Consider the following 20,574-nt stretch of genomic DNA (forward strand, 5'->3'; position numbering starts at 1 on the left):
ACAGTTCATATTGGACCAAAAATAGACTTTAGGCTTTCATTATGTAGTTAGGCCTAAATTTCAGCACAGGACTAGAAAAACAAAACTGAATTCAGTAGAGCTACTCCCAGGCTTAGCAATTACAGGTACATCTTGACCCTGAAGAGTCAGGATTTAAATCTTTCGAGTCTTGTAAACACAGATATGCTCAATTTTCATGTGTAATCTCATAGTATTGCAGCTAAGGACTTGCTTAAGATGCTGAATTGGGAAGGAACTGACACTGTGCTGTTGTAGTGTACTACCATTACACAGCTGTTCCTATTTGTAAAAAAACTGTAGAGAATGAGTGTTTGGGGAACTAACTTCTGATAAAGTTATGACTACACCTTGGGTAATGAATAAAATTGTCACTTAAGATGCACTTTAGGATGCCCTCTTTTTCAGTGAGAAGGATGCTGTTATCTTTGAATGTTACAAAAGATTAATTTTGTAATAATGCTGTCAAATATTTAGCACTAAGTATTTCACATGAGTATGTTGCACATTTCAATAAAAGTTTCTATTTTCTTAAGTTTGGTTGGTTTTTTTGTTTGGTTTTTTTTGGTTTTATTTTTGTGTAATGTAACCCATACTTGCAGAATGTATGTCTGCATTCACAAGAGATCTGTAATTCAGGATGCAGTCCGTATTTAGCAGGGGGCCGCTTGCACAGTGCCAAGGACAGCATCTAGGCTGAAATGGAGGACAATAGTGGTGATTTTCCTTGTGATGAAAGGCGTTTGTTACAAGCCTGAGTGGACTGAGCTGTGCTGGGAAAAAGACAGTTCAAATACCTTGTGCTGTTTGGATGACAGCCGCTACGAAAGACACAGCCACCCATAAATATCTGAGGACAAAAAAAGATTATCTTCTGTCATGGTAAATAAAAGAGGAAAGCCAGTCTATTTAGAAGACCGAAAATAAGCAGCTTCTCAAGCTCATCTCCCCTCTTGAGGTTCTGTGCAAACCCTGGTACCAGACAACGAGAACTCGAGCTTTTCACAGTATTTTTGCTGAGTTTGAGGGGAGGCTTAGTCTTTTATCCCTCCGTTTGCCTTTTTTTTTTTTTTTTTGTTCCCTGCATAATGAGGTGGGGTGAGGGTGCCCAGGAGCAGCACCGCAGCGAGATGCTGTGTGTGTCACCCCCCGGGGCTGCTGTGCTCTGTATGTGTGTGTCTTACCTGGGGCTGCTGTGTTTTGTGTGTGTGTCACCCCCGAGGCCGCTGCGCTGTGTGTGTGTGTGACTCCCAGGGTTGTTGCCGGGCTCTGTCACCCCCGCCGCGACCCGGGCGAGGGCTGAGCTGCGCCGCGGTGAATCCACCAGGAATCTCCCGTTCGCCTCCCAGCTCCGTGCGGCTCCTACCGTGCCTGTCGGAGGAGCACCGGACCTTGATCCGTTCATGCACCAACAACAGGGAAGGACAGACAGCGCTAGCAGCACACCCCTGCCCGTCATGGTTCCCATGCTTTTCCCTCCTTCCTTCCCCGGCAGGCAGGACAAATCCCCCGCCCCCTCTGCACCACCAGCCGCCGTTGCTCTCTCCGGCCGCCGAAGGACCTGCTGGGCCGGGGCCGTCACGTTCGGGCAACCCAAGGTAATATTCCTTACAACAGATTAAAAATCCCACAATAAAACCGCCGGCGGGGCTCGGCACGGCGGGGCTCGGCACGGCGGGGCTCGGCACGGCGGGGCTCGGCACGGCGGGGCTCGGCACGGCGGGGCTCGGCACGGCGGGGCTCGGCACGGCGCCCTCAGCCCGCCTGGCGTTGCCAAGCAGGAAATCCCGGGATCCCCGCGCTCGCCGCCGCCAGGGGGCGCCGCTGTGCCTGGCGTAGCGCGGCCGCTTCAAAGCGGGCGGTGGCGGGAGGCGGTGGTTTAATGGCGCCCGCCCCCGCCCGCCCTTCTCCTCCGCCCCCGCCGCAGAAAAGCCCGGGAGCGGCGCCCGCCGCGCACACTCCGGCTCCGCGGGGGGTGGAGACCATGGGTGGGGCGGCGGCGCCCTGCCGCGGCTCCGCGGGATAGCGCGGGACAGCGCCGCGCACCGCCCGCGGCCCGACCCGCGGCTGGAACGGCACGGTAAGAGCGGGCGGGGGAGCCGGCGCGGCGGGAGTGGGGAGCCCGGCTGGGGTGGGGGAGCCTCCCGGGGCAGCAGGGGCACCTCCCGGGGCGGTGGGGGTGCTGTCGTTCCCCCCGGCGGGGCGGCCGGAGGCGGTGCCGGACCGCGCGGGGCACCCCCGGCCCCTTACGTAAAGGGCTGTGCTGGGCGCTCCCCGCGGCGGGGGTGCCGCGGGCAGCGGCGGCGTTATCCCGCTCCCGGAGCCCCTGGGCGGTGTGCGAGGAGCGGCGCCTGGCCGCGGGCAGGGTATGGCGGGGCGCGGGCTGCCTGCGGAGCGCTGCGGAGGGTTCGCAGTGACAGCGGCTCCGCGGAGCCCCGTGTGCTCTGCCCGGTGGTTTCCGTAAAGGAGGTGAAGCGTCTCGGAAGAGCCCCGCGCCCTGGACCGCGGTGGCCGCTCTTGAGGGGAGCAGGAAATTAAGTGTAGGGGTTATAGCGGTGTGTGAAGTGCCGTGCCCTGCCGGTGTTCTCGGATACAAACGAGGTGTGCGGCGTGGGGAGAAATCGATTCGTTTGGGTTTCAGAGGTGGAAAAAGTAGGAGTAAGTCTCGCTTTTTCCTTCTCTCGCTGAGCTGAGATGTTACCGCTGACTTTTTTGAGGTGTTGGAAGTAACCATAGGTACGATAATGAGGTTGCCTCCCACGCCCTGGATTGCCAATGTGCTTTTAAATCAAGGGTATCTTGTTCCTGAAAAGATCAGGCCCCGCATCATGTGTTTGTGGCTTCTATAGAACTGGAACAGGGAGTGTTAATGGGGCAGGCTGATGGAAGAAGACACAAGCTGTTTGTAGTTTTACTGTATTCTTGGAAATACTGTCGCTTCTGCACTGGAACATAATATTCCCTGTTCTGCAACAGGCATAAATGATGACTTATAAATAGATCCATTTGTTTATATTGTTCCCCGTGTAGCCAAACAACTGTTTACATTGTGAAATGGCTTGCTTCATTTCACATTAGCTTATCAGTGCTGACCCAGGAGTGGCTACAGCTGAAGCTGCACGTTCTTGGGCAGAGTGCTACCGGAGAGATTACATCAGTACTTTAAACTTCTGGTGGCCTGGCCTAGTGTGTGCTTCTCTTACAAGCATCAGATGTAGTGAAGGGGTGGTTTGGGGGGGGGGGAGGGAAGGATGTGTGGGGTTGTGGTGTCCTGAGGGGCGGGCAGACTTGTGCATTTAAAGAAAATGCTTTGTTTATACTTGGAAGGGACTTCACGGTGTGGGATAACTTAAATTGCTTTTTCCTGGTAGTGGGGCATCAGTCAAAGTTTGTTAAATACTCAACAGAAACAAGATCAAGTGAGAAGAATGGTGATGGGAAAGAGAAATAATTCCATTTGTTTAGGAGTTGCTTGAAAAAGACAGGATTTCCCCCACCCCCGCCGTCGGGAAGAAGTTTTATTTCTTTACTCCCCTCCCCCCTTTCCCTGGCCATCATGTCTCATTATCCTCTTGAGCAGTCTGTGTATTATGAGGGGGGGAAAATGTCTGTGATTGAAATACTAGTACAATGATAGGTGCTTGTTTGATAACACTACTTTCAATGAGCCATCCTTTATGTAGAACAGAGTTAACTTCTAAATCTCCTTGATTCATATTCTAGGACCTGCTAGATAAAATCGTGTGTTTATCGTCTGCAGTTATTGAAGATTTTGCCCTTGAATCACAGTATTATGTTATCTTCACTTACTGTCTGAATTTTGCTTGTTTTAGTATTTTAAGACAATACTTTGTTGAGGAAAAAAAAGACTATATTTGCTTAACTCCTCTTGTTTCTAATGTGTTGCTCTTGTTTTTTTCCCGCTGTTTTACATTCCAAGTCTTTGTCACGTTGTCACGTTTCATGAGAGGTTTTGTAATAACTTCTTACAGCTTTTCTTTTAGTTAAGCCAGAGGACAAGGCTGCTGTCTTAAACATGGATTTTGGCTGCAGTGTCATAGAGTGGGTATGAATGGCTTCAGTGTATCTGCTGTATTTACAAATGTGTTCTCATAGGCTGGCAGAAAACTCTTGTTTGCCCTCCCAGTGCTGATTCAGGGAAAAATAATAGCTCTGATCATCCCACAGCTTGGTCTGCAAATGTAGACCCTTTCTCTCCTAGAAACCTGATGCAGCAGGGGAGTTGGAACCTGTTACATTGATTGCCGTGCTTCCTGTGGAGTAGTATCAATAGTTACACCTTGAGTTAGCGGTCTATGGTTTGATTAGAAACCTTTTTATATCCTGAGTTACAAAAAGAAAACTGAAAACAATTACAAATGAATCCACCACTCTGTTTCAATGGTTTAGTGATTCTGCCAAGTCTTAGGCTGTAGTCAGCTGTTCTTATTATAAAGCAGGATCCTTTTCTGTTTTGCTTTGCAAAAATGAGCTCATAAAATTCATCTTTCCCTGACCTTTTGAAGGAGATCAGACAAAAAGATCATAATGATAATGTCTGTTTTCCAGTTCTGATGGCTGGGAGGAGCTCTTGAAAATACACTTGCTCCTCTGGCTGTCTGCTGCAAAGTGATAGGAATATTTTTTTATACTTCCTAATCAAATGGTATCAGAAACGCTTACAGTTTTTCTGCATATGCAGTCAGCAAATTCTGGAGCTGACAGTGCTAATACCAAGTAGGTTTTTAAATAGCTTGACTGTTTGATGGGGCATTTACAGTGGTGACACCATAAGTGTCCTTTCTCAAAAAGTCTGAAGAAAATGAGGAACAGAGTAAGTGAACCAATATGTCTCATAACTTCATTTACGGTAATGAAAAATATTCCCACCAGATGGTTCTAGGCTTGGCATGACAATGTTACTGCCTTCTTATAGGATCATTTCATCTTTTCATTCAAAGAATAGCAAGTGAGTGGTAGCTTTTTGCATTAAAGTACCTTGCTGTTATCCTACAACTATCACTATGATAGTTTAATACAACTACTTCCTGTTTATATTGAATGGAAGTGACTTATGATTGAAGAAATGCACTAAAGCTTACTTAATATAACCTTTTCCTTTTCCTTCTGTATGATATCCAAAGGATTGTCTGAGATACTTGGGAATGAATATGGGTCTTTCAGGTTGTCTGAAAAATAAGATTCTAACTCACCAGGTTCAGGCACAATTTTTTTCACTACATCCAAACATTTAGCTTTGTTTGCACTGATCACTGCTTTGCTTGTGAGCAGCCAGATTCAATAGTTTTGGAGTCTTTGTATTTATTCTTGAGTTTCACTTGGAAATTTTACTGACTCTTCTGTTTTTGCTGTAGTATTGGGGTTATTTCCTGTTATCATAAAACTCCACTACAAGCTATCAAAGCTATCACTGTGGTTCTTGGAGACAGTTTCAGCTGAACTACCTTCATCTCAACTCCAGTCTCTAATAAATAGGTCATATACATCATAAGAATTGTATAATACCTGGCAACTGCTGTACACATTCAGCCCTTGTGGAGGACTCTTAGCTAGTGACAAATATGAAGATGAAATTAGGAAAGTACATTAAGGCCAAAATTCAATATTCATGGCTGGGCTTCGCGAACGAAGATTTGGGAAGGCTTTATCCACATTTGTTACAGGCACGTTGGTGACTTATGAGGCCAATACGTGACAGACATATCCGGTTGCAAAAGGCACAACAGAAAGACTCCTTAGATGAAGTATTCAGCAAGACACGGTTCTTCCTGCGTTGCCTTTTCTCCTCGAGAGAGATCCTGCGTGTGTTCTCAAAGGCTTCCGCTGCGTTATAGATGCTGTGTCTCCAAGCCTCCCGATTTGAGGCCAGAGTGGACCAATTATGGTGATCAATATGGCCAAGGCTGAGATGTTGTTTCAGGGAGTCCTTGTATCTTTTCTTCGGGGCTCCTCTCTTGCGGCAGCCAGTGGCAAGTTCACCATAGAGCAAGATCTTAGGGAGGCGGTGGTCCTTCATCCTTGAGACGTGCCCTGCCCACCGCAGCTGTGTTCTCATCAGCATGGCCTCTACACTTGTGACTGCTGCTTGCTCAAGAACAGATGTATTGGTCACATAATCTGACCAGTGGATGTTTAAGATTGTACGGAGGCAGCGCTGATGGAAGCGTTCTAGGAGACGCAGGTGGTGGCGGTAGATGACCCATGATTCGGAACCATACAAGAGAGTAGACAGCACTATGGCTTTGTAAACACTGATCTTGGTGCTTTTCTTCAAGTGTTTATTACGCCATACTCTTTTGTGGAGTTTTCCGAAAGCACTGTATGCCTTTGCCAACCTGTTGTCTATCTCCCTGTCAATCTTGCCATCCGAGGAGATGAGGCAAAATTCAATATTAGCCCACCATAATCTGGTATGTGATCAGCTTCTTCCTATTCTTATTATTTCTGCTATTGCTGTTTAACAGTTGATTTACTTCCTGTTTGATTGCTGGTAAGACTCTATGCAGATTTCATAATCTCACAGATATTTATTTGCTTTTGTATATATAGTTATATATATGCATAAATAAAACTAATGCTATATGTGATATTTTGTTATATAATGTTTTATATATGTAAAACCAAATATTTTTTACTCTTGAATTTCTCTAAACAGCATCTAATAGGGGACAGTTCTGGGAGAATTATCAAAAGTGGTTGCATTCTGTCCCACTCACCCTGAACACTTCCAATGTTGGGGGGTTGGACTAGATGATCTTTAAAGGTCCCCTTCTAACTCAAACCATTCTGTGAGGAACCTGAGACTATTTCAGTTTTGTGGTATTTAAGAGGGTCTTTCTGATGGATCAGTCTTTCTGTTCCTACAATAGGTATCCTGGTAGTTGGTTGCTGAAGCTACACATGCAGCATGATCCCCAGAATAACTCAGGATGGTGGATCTGCTGTGGCCCTGGGCCTGTAGTACAGCCAGATGCTCTTGCTTGAAGGACTTCTGGGAAGTGCCCAGATGTTGCCAGTTCCTATGGAGTATTACAGGCCCTCCCAGGAGGATTTCACACAGTTTTCAGTCAGGGCTGTCTCCCTGTATGTGACCATACAGGGTAGCTGTGGTGGTGTGGGTGAGCCCAAATGCTGCCTCCCTGGGGTGACAGGAAGGGTCTTGCTGCATTGCTTAAAGCAACTGTATTTTTCTGGGCCTGATGTTTTGGACGACGTCTGTCCTCTTAGGAGGAACATGAATGTTATTTAACTCCGGTTTTCCTTCTATTGCTGCTTAAGGGAACAGTTTTCCTCTTCATCTCTCTATACCCGTATTAAGAAATACATCCATCCAGACAGAATGAGAGCGATGCTCTGTGACTTGTGCAGTCAGGCTTATGTCTCCAGCACAGTCTGCAAATACAAGACTAAGCTATTTGCAGTCAGTGTATGTATATTTTTAGCCTGGTTTTCTGAGAAAATAGAGGTTGCATGCAACTCTTTCTGTGAATGTCTGACTTTCCCTCTTGTTCTTGTCTTCTGAATCTTTTGAGCTGTTCCAGTTGCATTTTTGAGAGTAGAAGCTTATCTCCAGTAAACCTACAGTTTTCTGGCAGTAGGTAACCTCAGCAGATGGAAAGATGCCTGCTGAAGGAGAGATTGAAGTCTGAGCTCTGTCTACAAATTTGACACCCATTCCTAGGAAACTGGATTTTACTGGCTCAGTTGCTTACAAATCAACTTACATTGTGCTCCTATTTTTTTACATTGTCTCAAATTAGACTGTTACTTCCTTTTTGGTTATTTTTGCAACAGTTCTGAATATGGAAGAAGAGCAAGTGTTTAGTCTTTAGCCCCAAGTAGCTTCATAATGTGGCAAAAAGTTCATGATAAGAAAGGAAAGGTTGTTTGTTTTTTTAAAAACATTTTATTACTGTTCTTCATACATGTTCCACTTATGCAAGTTCTTATTTTAAAATGATTATTTGAACTCTTATCTTTTATTAATTTTGCCTTGTAGTAGCAATTTTTTAGGCACCCCAGAAACTTTTAGGATTCTTATGTTGTATTGTATGAAGATTGTTCCCCCAGTGGAACATAACTTGATAGGACACAAACTGAAACAGTTTAGTCTTATTTCTGTATTTCTCCTCAGTAATTGTTTTGTGTAAACAGACCCTGTGTGACCCTTTCAGTTAGCTGATCACTTTTGTACTCTAGTATCTGTTGAATACATCTTATGGTCTTCTGTCTTGTCATGCTGACTTGATTAATGTTGGACCATCATCTTCCTTCATGAATAATGTATTTCTTGTCATGCAGTTGGAACTTAGAGGAGAAAACACCTACACCTACTTTCTTTAGATTTATTATGCATTACTTTTATCTTTGATGTGTACTGTTCTTACTTTTGTGGAAAAAGTGCTGACTGAAGGTACATGATGAGGATGTGGAAGATGTCTTAGATTTGTGTAAAGGCAGACCATATTTAAATTAAGAAAAAAACCCAACACCATACTTTTTAGTAAAGCTTTTCAATTTTTTCATTGTCTTTCTGATATTTGTTGACATCTTAGATTTTTGAAAGGTTAGTAGGTGACATTTCTCTCTACTTGAAATTACTACATTATGCTTGTGTCTGTTACTCTTTCCTAGTTGTGTATGTGTCTTGCTGTCTAGCAAAGATGTAGTGACAACATTCACTAGGCCTTACTAGCTGTAGCTGGAAAACTGGGAGAGGTAGGATAACCATGGTCACAGCTGCAGGATGCACGTGCTAGCTCAGGTGAGCCATTGGTGCCCATTGCATCTTAAAGTTTGGTCTCAGCTGATCCTCAGGACCAGATTTGGAACCTGCTGGACTCTTTTTTGCACCTAAGACCAAGCTGAGGTCATAAGCTTTGTACCTCAGAAGTTGCAGGTAAAACAGTCAGCTCTTCCTATTAATGACTGAGAAATGAACTGTGTACAGGTTGTTAAGCACACGTGGTGGTGAACCTTGTAGTTGCTACATGAATTGGAACCAACCACTTCCTAAGGGTGCAGTATGTATTATCTTATCTGCACCTCTGATTGTAAGCAGTTAAAAACCTTTTAAATTTGTGGATGTTCATCTATTTTTAGTCACCTGCAGGGCATAAGTTTATCTCAAGGCTTGTTTGTTTGTCTTTATCTTGTGATGTGGCAGCCACTGGCCTTGGGAAAGGTTACTCTAAGAATATTGGTGCCATGTGGAGCTTGCACTAAGCAGTGCTGCTGACCCTGGCACCTTTCCATGGTGTTGTTGGCTCCCTGTGTGTGTTTGGTTGTGCACTGTACTTTGGATCCTTTTGGCTCTGAGAGAGCTATTCTCTACAGTGTGAGTTCTTCCTTCTCTCTACTGTAGTTTCTCACATCCACTGCTTGTTGGAGCAGACACTGCTCCTGTCAGTGGGCATCAGCTATGGCTGTGTTCAGAATATGTAACCTCCTGTTATCTCCTTTCTTCCATGATGTGATGTCCCACTAGAGCAGCAGCACTGACCACTTACTTTGCATGGATTTATGTCTGAAGATCCATTCTCAAATGTTTTACCCTTGACTGTTATTGAGCATGAAACATAATAGTTCTTGGTTGTTTTACTGTCTATCCCCTTCATTAGGAGGGTAATAACCCACTTCTCTGTCTTCTGTTCTTTTGTTCCAGGTTGTCATTGTCTTTAAAAAAAATAATCTCACTTCAGAGGGAGTAACAGGGTAATTCTAACTTCAGTTTGTGTTACATATTTAGCCTAAAATTGAAGTATGAGAAATTCATAGACAACTCATAAATGCAAAGAGTGTGATAGTCTTTTTAGCAAACTGTCAGTTCGTGCTAAATATTTGCATCAGTCAGTTAACATTTCCATTAGCTCCTTAAAAAGCTGAAGTTCACAGGTTTGAATGAAATCCAATATTTATGGCTGTGTTCCCTTGCTTTTCGATTTAGACTACTGCTATGAAGCTTTTTTTACAGTTACAGGTAAATGTGTTGTCAGGGTCTGCTCTTTCTTGCAAAGTTCACTGTTTTGCTCTCGTCTGAAAGGTCTGCATGGGTTTTTTGGGGGGTTTCTTTGGTTTGGTTTTATTTCCTGTAGTCCATGATTCTACTGTAGTGGTCTCCAGACCAACATAGGCCTGTCCTTGTAACTTTCATTAATAGGAATTGTTTTTGGATGGGATGGTTCAACACAGCTGCCAATATAAAGAACAGTCAAACTGTCATGCTCCCTCACTGTGCTAATAATAGTGGTGTACCACTTTGCCAGTGACAGCTTCAGGAGGGATCACTAGAGGGGCAGCAGGGTCAGTCAGGATCTCTGCTTTTCCCCCTCTCACCTTAATATCTTTTCTTATGCACATTCATTTCTCACCCCGTGAGACTGAACCATTATTTTCATTGAAATAGCAGCATATTTTTACTGTGGTATTAACCAATTCTGATATTGAACAGTGGAAGAAGGGTAAAGATGGTGCTATTTTTAGAGGGGGAAAAAAACCCCACAAAACCCTCTGCAAAACAAAGCAGTTTTTGTGCTATCCTAGGCAGTGTTACTAAACACTGGAGAGTACCAGGGTAAAAAAATATGTGCAGGTCAGGATGTCCTATCAGAGTCACCTCAACTAATGTGAAAATCCACTTTTCTGAATACCGAGAGAGTTTTCATATGATTCCCTTAACATGGGACTTATCCAGCCCTATTGGGTATGAAGAATTCACAGTATCTGGAGTTTTACATAAAGAGAGGAAATTGCTCTCCTCAAAAAAAAATCTCTACAAAGAAACTTAAAACAAGTAGGTTTAAATGAAAGACAGTATGTATCTGAGCTCTTGTAATTGCTGAAAGGCTGCAGGAGATTTGTATCTGACCATCAACAAATAGGTCTTCCTAGAAGTGTGTGGGAAATGCTCTTCATAGGAGCTGTAGATCTCGGTTTCGGTATTTCATGTTACCTGAAGTCTGTTGTCCAACTGTTACAGTGCTTGTGTGGGAGAAAATCAGAGGTTACTTAACTATTTCTCACCCAGACATTCATCAGAGCTTTGATTATTTTCATTCAGGGAAAATATGCAGAACTATACTACCATGTGAAGGAGCAAGATTCAGGATGGGAGCGGTTCCAGGCGTGGAGAAAGACATACAGCAATTGACAGGACTTTATTATATGGACTTTACCGTTACTATGTGGTTTCAAATATGTGTATTGCTTTGTATCCACACTACACATTGCACAGCCTGGGCATGCCTGGGCTTGCCACGAGTTTGCCTGCTCCCTGCTTCCCCGCTCCCCTCTCTGATAGGCTGCAGAAGCTGCAGAGAGGAGACAGTTACCATTCGCCCTTTCCTTCCCCGGTTCCTCCCACGTTCCCTCCCCTTTGCCTGTGTCCCTATCCCGATTTCTTTTCTTTCAGCCAAATACTTTGTGTGTTTCAGTGTATCTGAGCTGATCAGCAAATTCTTTGGTCCCTTTCTGATTGACTGTCAAAATCAGGTCAGGTTAAATCTATGTCAAATTCTAGGTCAGACCGAACCTTAGACTATTGTTTAGCTTAAATTTCTCTCTAGTACATAAAGTGAAAATAACTTGAAAAAATATTTGCAAATGGAGGAATTAAAAAATGGATTTATGTTCTTGTACACTTCTGAGGGATGGATAGAAAAGTTGCAAAATTTAGACTTGTTTTTTATACCCCTTCACCCTTCCATGCCAATCATAGTAAAATTATTTTAATATTTTTTCTTAAGAAACTAGACTAGCCATGTGGAAAAAGCGTTTGTTTTTTTTTTTTTCCTACACAGTTTTAATATTGTTCCAAGTGGTATGATATGCCTACCCCTCCGTTTTTATAGAAATCCATGGAATATTTTGTCGACTTTACTGAATTTAGAGTTCGTCTGGAAGGCTTAGGAAAGCTTGTCCAGTAAGATAAATATGAAGTGCTAATTTCATTATGTTAACAGTAGATTTTGATTTTTTTTTTTTTTTTTTTTGTTCTTTACTGTAGAGGAAAAATATAGGGAAGGCATTTTCCATTCCAACTTTTTAATGAGCAGGTGTGTATGTGGGGGGGAGTTGTCTTCTCATGAAGGCTTAATTCTTGTGCTTTTCTTTTACACATTTTAGTAAACCTGGCAGTTAAATCCAACCACTTCTTCTTAAAAGTCTGAAATGACAACGCTTCTTTGGAAGCACATCCAAGAGTTAGTAGAATAGTAATAGATGTCAGGTTCAAAGCAAAGCTAGTAATTAAATCTTCTGGCCTATCATGTTAGAAATGTATTATTTCCCTGTTTTCAGCACACAGTATCTCCTGTATTAGTATGAATGGATCTATTAAAATACCTTTTATCACTATGCTTTGAGCTTTTCTGCCTTTTTGAAATCATGTAGCTGCTTTCTGTAAAAAGCCTTTAAAAAGCTTCCCGCATCTGATCTGATAAAAAGCATCTTATTGTTGGGAACCAGCCAGTTGAATAGCTGTTCAGCTGTGGTAACCTGAATAGCACATGCTGTGAGAAAATGGTGTGGGATATGTAAACCAGAGGGAAGGAGGGGAAGGACTGTGGCAGGTGAGTAGCTTCCTCCTCTGTCAGGGAGTCCATGGGAATTTCATCTCCTGGCTTGAGTGACAGCATGCTTAGGCTGGCTCTGCACAGCAAGGAGCTTTATCCAGAGCTCATATGTGCTTTCTTCATGGAACTATATGCTTAAGTTTTGCTTAAGTGTTCCAGGATGTAACTCTGTGTGACCTCCATGGCACAGGGACCACAGGGTTTCAATTTGGTTGTGGCATGTAAATACTTTGCACAGCAGAATTTCCCTTTGACGAGTATTGTGTCCCTGGCTGCTGTGGGAGCATTGCTGCTGAGGGATCTCATCTTTCACCTTGCATCTCTCTGTGGGTAGGGGTGACAGTGTAGGGCTGTATGAAATGCTGTCTCCTGACAAGGATAAGGAGGCTGGCGAGGAAATCACGTTTTGCATAACCACATGTTGTCACCACCATAAGTAGAGGTGAGAATCCAAAGCTGAAATTCCTTTGCATGCATATAAGCTGTCAAACCTCATCTTCTTTCCTGTGTGTCCTTTAACATTTGTCCTTGGGACCCTGTGGCTGCCAGACTGTGAGCTGCATCATCAGCTCTGACAGGATGGAGTGGAGAGAGATGAGTTCATGGCCATTTGTGCCTCCTAGCTACTCTTGGCTGACACAAAAAACAGATGAACCATGGGCTGTCACACAAATATAGAGCAGATCCCACAGCCTTTCTTTTCACATCTGCTGCTCGTCCTGTGCTGAGACTGACACAGGTTTCCTAATTCTGCCTGTCAGCTTGTGGCTCTGTGCAATAGAGCTTTCTTGTTGGGAAAACCATTACAGCACGTCAGCAAAAGCATACCAGGTGAATGGAGCAGCAGCTGCCTGTAAAATATAAACAAGTAGATGTCTGTGAAAAATAAACTGAAAATCAAGATGCTTCAGGACTGGGCCTGGACAAGACACCGTTTAACATTTTAATTTCTAAGACAGAAGCTTTAAAAAATAAAGGCATCCAATTATGTTGTTTACCAGTCTTTCATTACTAGATTTTAATAATCAGTAAGTAGCCACAAAGCATTTATTTGTTTTTGATGAGTAAAACCAAAGGTATGTATGCAGGATGGGGCCGAATTCAATCAGCTTTCTTGGTGGAAAGTTTTCTGGGCATGGGCGACTGCATCCTGAAAAACAGCAGCTCAGCAAAAGGGTTAGGGATCAGGCTGGATGCAGAACTTTTAAGGGACCAGTGCACTGTTGTAGGGAGAAAAGAGAGGTCTAATTTAATACTTGGGTAATGGGATTTATAAAATAAACATATTTCTCCTTGCAATGCATTAATGGCAGTAATACTTAAATTCTGTATCTGATCCTAGTTTTCACTAGGATCATTAAAAGGTCTTTTAAAAACCTGCAGAAGGTATAGAAAGAGCCACAATAATTATCAGTGGTGAAAAAATTCCTGGAAGTGAACCTGGGAAGGGTGAGGTGTGAGCAGCTTTTATTTTTTCCCCCTGTGTTTTTATTTGTAGTTATTTGGATCCCTGTCCAGATAATTTTAGGACAGACTTCGTATCATCCGAAGACAAATGTCTGATAACTGTCAAATGGATTGATCTGTCAGGTCCATCTTTGTGAGATATTTCCCTGCTGGGGATGGAGGACAAAACACTGGTAAAAAATGATCAAGAGAAAACAGGCTGAGAAGGTTATTAAAATTATGGGAAAGGAGTGTGAAGGTTTTTTTACATTAATTGAATAATAAATCAATGAAAGGGTTAAAATAGCCCAGCAACATGTGGGTGACATGACCATTGCTTATGTCTCATCAGAAAAACTTCTCAAGATTGGATTCACTTGGTTGAAGCCCACGAAAAGGAGGAGCATCTTGAGTGCCAGGATAAGCATTTTAGTTATCTGAGAGATCAATAGAAAGACTGCATTTTGTGTATATTATGCATGTCCTTTCTACAGGATTTAGACATACAGCTTCTTGTTGAGTATAATTATCATCCTGCAGGCTGGGGGACTGGCAGGATGCTGGCTAATCAAGGAAGAGCCTCTTGGGAAAGTCTTGTATGGGAGGGGAGATAAGAGGTTTGTCTGTTTCTGTGTAGAGCTTAACCTAGGAACTGGCTAACTCCAAGGAAATGCCAGAGAGAAGGGTTGAAATTTCCGGTTTTGATGAGAAGAGCGGCTTCAAATAGGAGGTAATTCTGTGAGGTCCCTCTGTAGAGAGGATAACAGTTCTTGTGGCTGGAAGAGGTTGCCCAGGAGCAAACAGGAGAGACAAGTGCTGCAGGTAAAATCTGTTTGTTTCCTCAAGATCCCTCCAGCCTTTAAAAAATAGAAGTGGGAGAGAGGGCCCCAGGAAGGCAGTGCTGGTAGAGCAATTAGTGAACTACTGAGTGAAGTGCTGACAAGGGCAAGGTTTTTAGAGGAAGAAAGAGGTCAGGAGATGTGTAAATTGGATGAAGCTGATGCAATGACTGAGAGTACTGAATGGGACAAGTTTTGTACTAAGCAAGAAGAAGGACTGGCAGAGGAGCTGAAAAACGTCTGTGGTAGAGATTTTGAGAATGGAGTTCTTAAGCAGCTTAAACACTAACCATACCCTGACAGTATGAGAAGAGACTGTCTTGACAAGAAAGTATGTTGTACTGACTTCCTGTTACTCTCCCTTTTTAATTTATTTTCTTTCTTCTCTCATTTACAGAGTGATAGGTCTTCAACCAGTGTTTCTAGTTACACCTAAATGGAAAAGGGAATGGCTGTAGCTCTTTAAACCAGTAAATTGCACTTCCCACCGTTAGAGAAAGTAGTGAATCTTCTGAGGTTTCCAGCCCAAGTCAGGTCATGTGCCCAGGCAGTATTTGTTATCCACGTACAAGGTAATTGTACTTATCAGGGTACTTGGGAATATGTAGTAATTTGTGGGGTTCAGGTTAACAATCTAATAACCCTTCTAACCCTAAGGAAGCAGTTTTCTTGTTTTACAAACAGTTACACCATAATGAAAATCTAGTTTGTTTTTCCTCCTGAAATGTCAAGAGAATTTAGGAAGAGGGTAGTAACATATTTTGTCAGATTTCCTAGTTTTCAAGCAAGCTTTGTTGTAAAGAAGTAACAGAGGAAGGTTGAAGTGAACAGGGAACCTCTTTTGGTGACACAGCTACTGACTGAATAGCTGATCAGTAGCCTAGAATCTTACAGTGCATATATATATATATATAAGCATTTTTCAAGTATTGGTTGCCTGAGTAACAGTAACTACTGTTTGTTTTTCCTAGAAGTATGGTACATATTTTTCCCATATCACATCTCCCTCTAAATGGAAATCAGAGTGGAGGATGAGAATGTTTTGGGAATTAAATGCATATTTCTTGGAACATTCTTTAACATTTGGAACTTCTATAATTACAAATATTTTTAAATAGTGTGTTGTCTAAAATTTAGGATGAATAAGGAAGACTGGAATCTTGTGTGTTTGGTTATAAACTAGTTCCAAGCTGCTTTTTTTTTTTTTTTTTAGATTTGTTAGCAAAGGGCAGGTTTTATGTTAAAAATCTACGTACTCAGTTTGGGGATATAAGTTTTTTGAGTATTTGTTGGAAAAGAACTGAGCTGATGATTTATCTCTGAGAAACAACACTATTGGATAAATCTGAAACTGGGAAATAGCTTGCAGTGAAAGTAAGACTACTGCTAATTACTGTGTTCCAAATTTATAGAATCGTAAAATTGTTTAGTTGAAGAAGACCTTTAAGGTGATCAAGTCCAACTGTTTACCCAGTACTGCCAAGTCCACTATTAAACCATGTCCCCAAGTACCACATCTACACGTCTTTCAAATACCTCCAGGAATGGTGATTCCACCATTTCCGTGGGGAGCCTATTGCAATGCTTGACAGCCTTTTCAGTGAAGATTTTCCTAATATCTAATCTATACTTCCTCTGGTGCCATTTGAGCCATTTCCTCTTGGCCTATTGCTTGTTACCTGGCTACAAGCTCATTTCAGGTAGTTGTAGAGAGCAATGATGTTCCCCCCTCACAGCCTCCTTTTCTCCAGGCTAAACAATCCCAGCTCCCTCAGCTGCTCCTCATCAGGCCTGTGCTCCAGACCCTTCACCAGCTCCACTGCCCTTCTCTGGACTCGTTCTAGCACCTCAATTTCTTTCTTGAAATGAGAGGCCCAAAACTGGACACAGGATTCAAGGTGTGGCTTTACCAGTGCCAAGTATGGGGAAGTGATCACTACCCTGGTCCTATTGGCCACACTGTTGCTGATACAAGCCAGGATGCCCTTGGCCTTCCTGACTGCCTGTGCATACTGCTGGCTTGTGTTCATCTGGTTGTTGACCAGCACCCTAGGTCCTTTGCCACTAGGAACTTTTCATCTACTCTTCCCCAAGCCTGTAGCACTGAATGGGTTGTTGTGACCCAAGGGCAGGACCTGGCACTTGGCTTTTTTGAACCTCATACCACTGGCCTTGGCCCATCAATCCAGCCTTTCCAGATCCCTCTGCAGAGCATTCCTACCGTCAGTGCTTCTGCCCAATGTGGTGTCATCTGGAACTGACTGGGGTACTTGACCCCCTCATCTGGATGATTGATAAAGACATTAAATAGGACTGGCCCCAAGACTGATCCCTAGGGGTCACCACTTGTGACCAGCCACCAGCTGGAGCAACTCCATTCACTACTACTCACACTGGGCCTTTCTGTCTAGCCAGTTTTTTACCCGGTGAACAGTACACCTGTCCAAGCAATGAGCAGCCAGTTTCTCCATGAGAATGCTGTGGGAAAGGGTATTAAAGGCTTTAGTAAAGTCTAGATAGGCAACATCCACAGTCTTTCCCTTATCCAATAAGTGGATCACCTTGTTACAGGAGATCAGGTCGATCAAGCAGAATCTGCCTTTTATACTGTCTGGGCCTGATCCTCTGGTTGTCCTGTACATGCCACATGAAGGCACTTGGGATGATCTGCTCCATGATCTTCCCTGGCACTGATATCAGGCTGTCAGGTGTGTAGTTCTCCACATCCTCATTCTGCCCCTTTTTATAGATAGGTGTCACATTTAACTTCCAGTCACCTGGGACCTCCCCAGTTAACTAGGACTGCTGGTAAATGACTGACAGTGGCTTGGTGAGCATGTCCACCAGCTTTCTCACTTGAGTGTAGATCCCATCCAGCCTCATAGTCTTATGTGCATCAAAGTGGTGTAGCAGGTTGCTGACCATTTCACCTTGCATTATGAGGGCTTCATTCTGCTCCCTGTCTTCCAACTTAGAGGGCTGGGTAACCCTGAGAACAGTTGGTCTTATGTTAAAAACTGAGGCAAGGAAGACATTAATACATCAGCCTTTTCCTCAACCTTTGCCACTACCTTCCCCCATATTCAATAAAGGATAGAGATTTTCTTTAACCTTCTTGTTGCTGATGTATTTATAGAAACTTTTTATGGTCTTTTATGACAGTAGATAGAATTAGTTCTAGTTGGGCTTTGGCCCTTCTCATTTTCTCCTTGCATAACCTCATGACATTCTTGTAGTCCTTCTGCAAGTTACTGAGGTCATAATGTCTCCTTCTTTGGCCTCTCTTCTTACTTCAGGGATCAAAAACTTTCCTTTTATAATTGCTATGCCCAAGACAGCCTCCAACTATCTTATCACCCACAAGTCCTGTATTTGTGAAAAGCAGGTCCAGTGAAGCACCACTGCTGGTTGAGTCACTCGCCAACTGTTTCAGGAAGTTCTCCCACACAGTCCAGGAATGTCCTAGGCTGTTTCCTTTCTGATTTATTGTATTTCCAGCAGGTATCTGGTGAGTTGAAATCTCCCAAAAGAACAGGGATAGTAATCATGGTGCTTCTCACAACCGCTTATAGTGTATTTTGTCTGCTTCTTCATCCTGCTTGGACAGTCTGTTACAGACTACCACTAGGATACCTGCCTTATTGGCCTTATTACCCCTGATTCTTACTTATAAACACTTCACCCATCATCAAGCTCTATGTAGTCAAAACACTCTCTGACCTCCAGGGCTACCCCACCACCTCTCCTTCCTTGTCTTTCCCTTCCAAAGGATTTATAGCCATCCATTGAAGCACTTCAGTTCTGTGGGTCATCCCACCATGTCTCTGTGATGGCAATTATCATAGCTTTCCTGCTGCACAGTAGCTTCCAGCTCTTCCTCTTTGTTTCCCTCTTTTCCCTGGCATCTCATCACAGTTTTTAAATTGTTCTACCTACAGACTGATTTCTTTTTTTTTTTTGCTCAAAGTAGTGGGCTTTGTACATTGTTTTGTATGTATGTTGTATGTATGTTTTCCTAGTACAGTTTCTACAGAGACTTTGCTAAATGTGAGAAAAGCTGTTGTAGTTCACTGCTGGTTTTATATGTAAGAAGTCCCTGAACCTAGCTCTGGATACAATTGGTGATGTTTTCCAAAAGTTCTTGGTCATGGGGCTGCAGCTATATAGGGTGATAGTAAAATGTGAATTTTCAGGCTTGGAAATTCAATGATAAAGACAAAAATAATAATAGTAAAATTCTCTTGTGTAATGGGATTAATCTTTCCAAGCTACTAAGTGCAAACTGATCCAGTAAGTGCAGAGAGTAGAATGGGTTAGGAGGTGAATTTTGTGTGTCTTTGCTAAGACTGCTTGTGCTACCATACAATTTTAAAAGCTCGTTGGCAAAATGGAGCTGTTAGTTCCGGGTTCATACAATCAATCTAAATAAAGTCTGACCCTTACTATCTTTTTTCTTTTTTTTTTTCTTTCAGGCTTGTCTAACACTACCTTGAGCCAAATTCCTAGACTGGTTGGTGCTTTCTCATGGAATCCCTGTGACTGACAAAGGAGAGATTGTTGTGGTAGGCATTTGCCTTGACTGTCTTGACAACACTTGGCCAGGGCACCAGGCAGATGCAGTTTCCAGTGCAGCCACTCTTTCATAAGACTCTTACACCAACAGAAGCTGAGAGAGGGGAAAAAAGGGCCTGAGAGATGGGTTTTATAGTCTTTGGAACTGCTGTTTGGTTCTCCATAAAACTAGAAACCACATAGCCTGAGGTACTATAGAGGAGGGAATTTGTCAAAATTTGATATTAATTATGGATCTCCAGAATGAAAAGGGTTCATTTACCAAAGAAATGTAGAAAAACAACAAACTACATTCTAGTTATCTTCCTAGCAAAATCCAAGTCACAGAGAGACTTGTTTTACTGTAGTTTGGCAACTATCTGAAAAGTGCAATTTTATGGTATTACTCAAATGGGTTCACTAGGCTTTTATTTTTAAATCTCAACATATATATATAGACATATATGTACATATATATAAAAAATGTCTCTTTATATCTTTGTAACGGAGCCTGTTTTGCTTTCATATATGGTTCTTGATTTAATAGTTCAATTTCCCATGTACTCCATATGTCCCATGTACTCCATACTCCAAATATCGAAGTGGGATAATAAGTGTGATTTTCTTTTTGTGGTGGCTACAGTTCTATCTGTACTGTGTAGCAAATTATTCATATATTTGATCAATGTGTTTCCAGTCAGTAAAAAAAAAGTAGTACATATTTATCTTCTTGTCTTTTAGAAGGCAGTAAAAATTCTATTTAAATAATTTAAACCGTTCTGTTTCTCTGTGGTTTGGAAAAGATCATCCTGCAAATATCACTAGATCTGCAAGTACTGCACTGTGCTTGCTCTAATCATAGAATCAACTGGGTTGGAAAAGACCTCTGAGATCATCAAGTTCAACCCTTGATCCAACACTGCTGTGGTTACTAACATGGCTATATGCAGAAATAATGATATTTTTAGATTCCTCATTTCCTCGTGAACTGCTGTTGGTGGCTTTGTTTTCCCCAGCAATGCCACCTTTGTGTGCATGCATCTTCTGGAAGTAGCACTGAAAAGTCATACTTTCAGGCTTGCAGATTGTAATTTTTTTTTTCTCCTCCTTTTCTTTGGAACTTCTAT

The 20,574-nt window shown here is 42.8% G+C and overlaps 1 protein-coding gene across 6 annotated transcripts in view; it reads left to right on the forward strand.

The window, feature by feature from the left end:
• The first annotated feature begins 1,568 nt into the window (after positions 1-1,568).
• RNF144A (ring finger protein 144A) overlaps positions 1,569-20,574 on the forward strand; it is a 67,587-nt gene continuing 48,581 nt past the window's right edge. For 3 of the 6 annotated variants that reach the window (XM_032682764.1, XM_032682762.1, XM_032682765.1), the window contains exons 1-2: positions 2,034-2,098; positions 19,369-19,458. The gene's annotated coding sequence lies outside the window, so the exon portion shown is untranslated. Of the gene's footprint in view, positions 1,617-1,938; positions 2,099-19,368; positions 19,459-20,574 lie in introns of those variants that run through there. The other 3 variants (XM_032682766.1, XM_032682769.1, XM_032682768.1) reach the window with 3 other exon arrangements.

The sequence above is a fragment of the Chiroxiphia lanceolata genome, chromosome 3 (genome assembly GCF_009829145.1).
Source record: "Chiroxiphia lanceolata isolate bChiLan1 chromosome 3, bChiLan1.pri, whole genome shotgun sequence".
Taxonomy (NCBI): domain Eukaryota; kingdom Metazoa; phylum Chordata; class Aves; order Passeriformes; family Pipridae; genus Chiroxiphia; species Chiroxiphia lanceolata.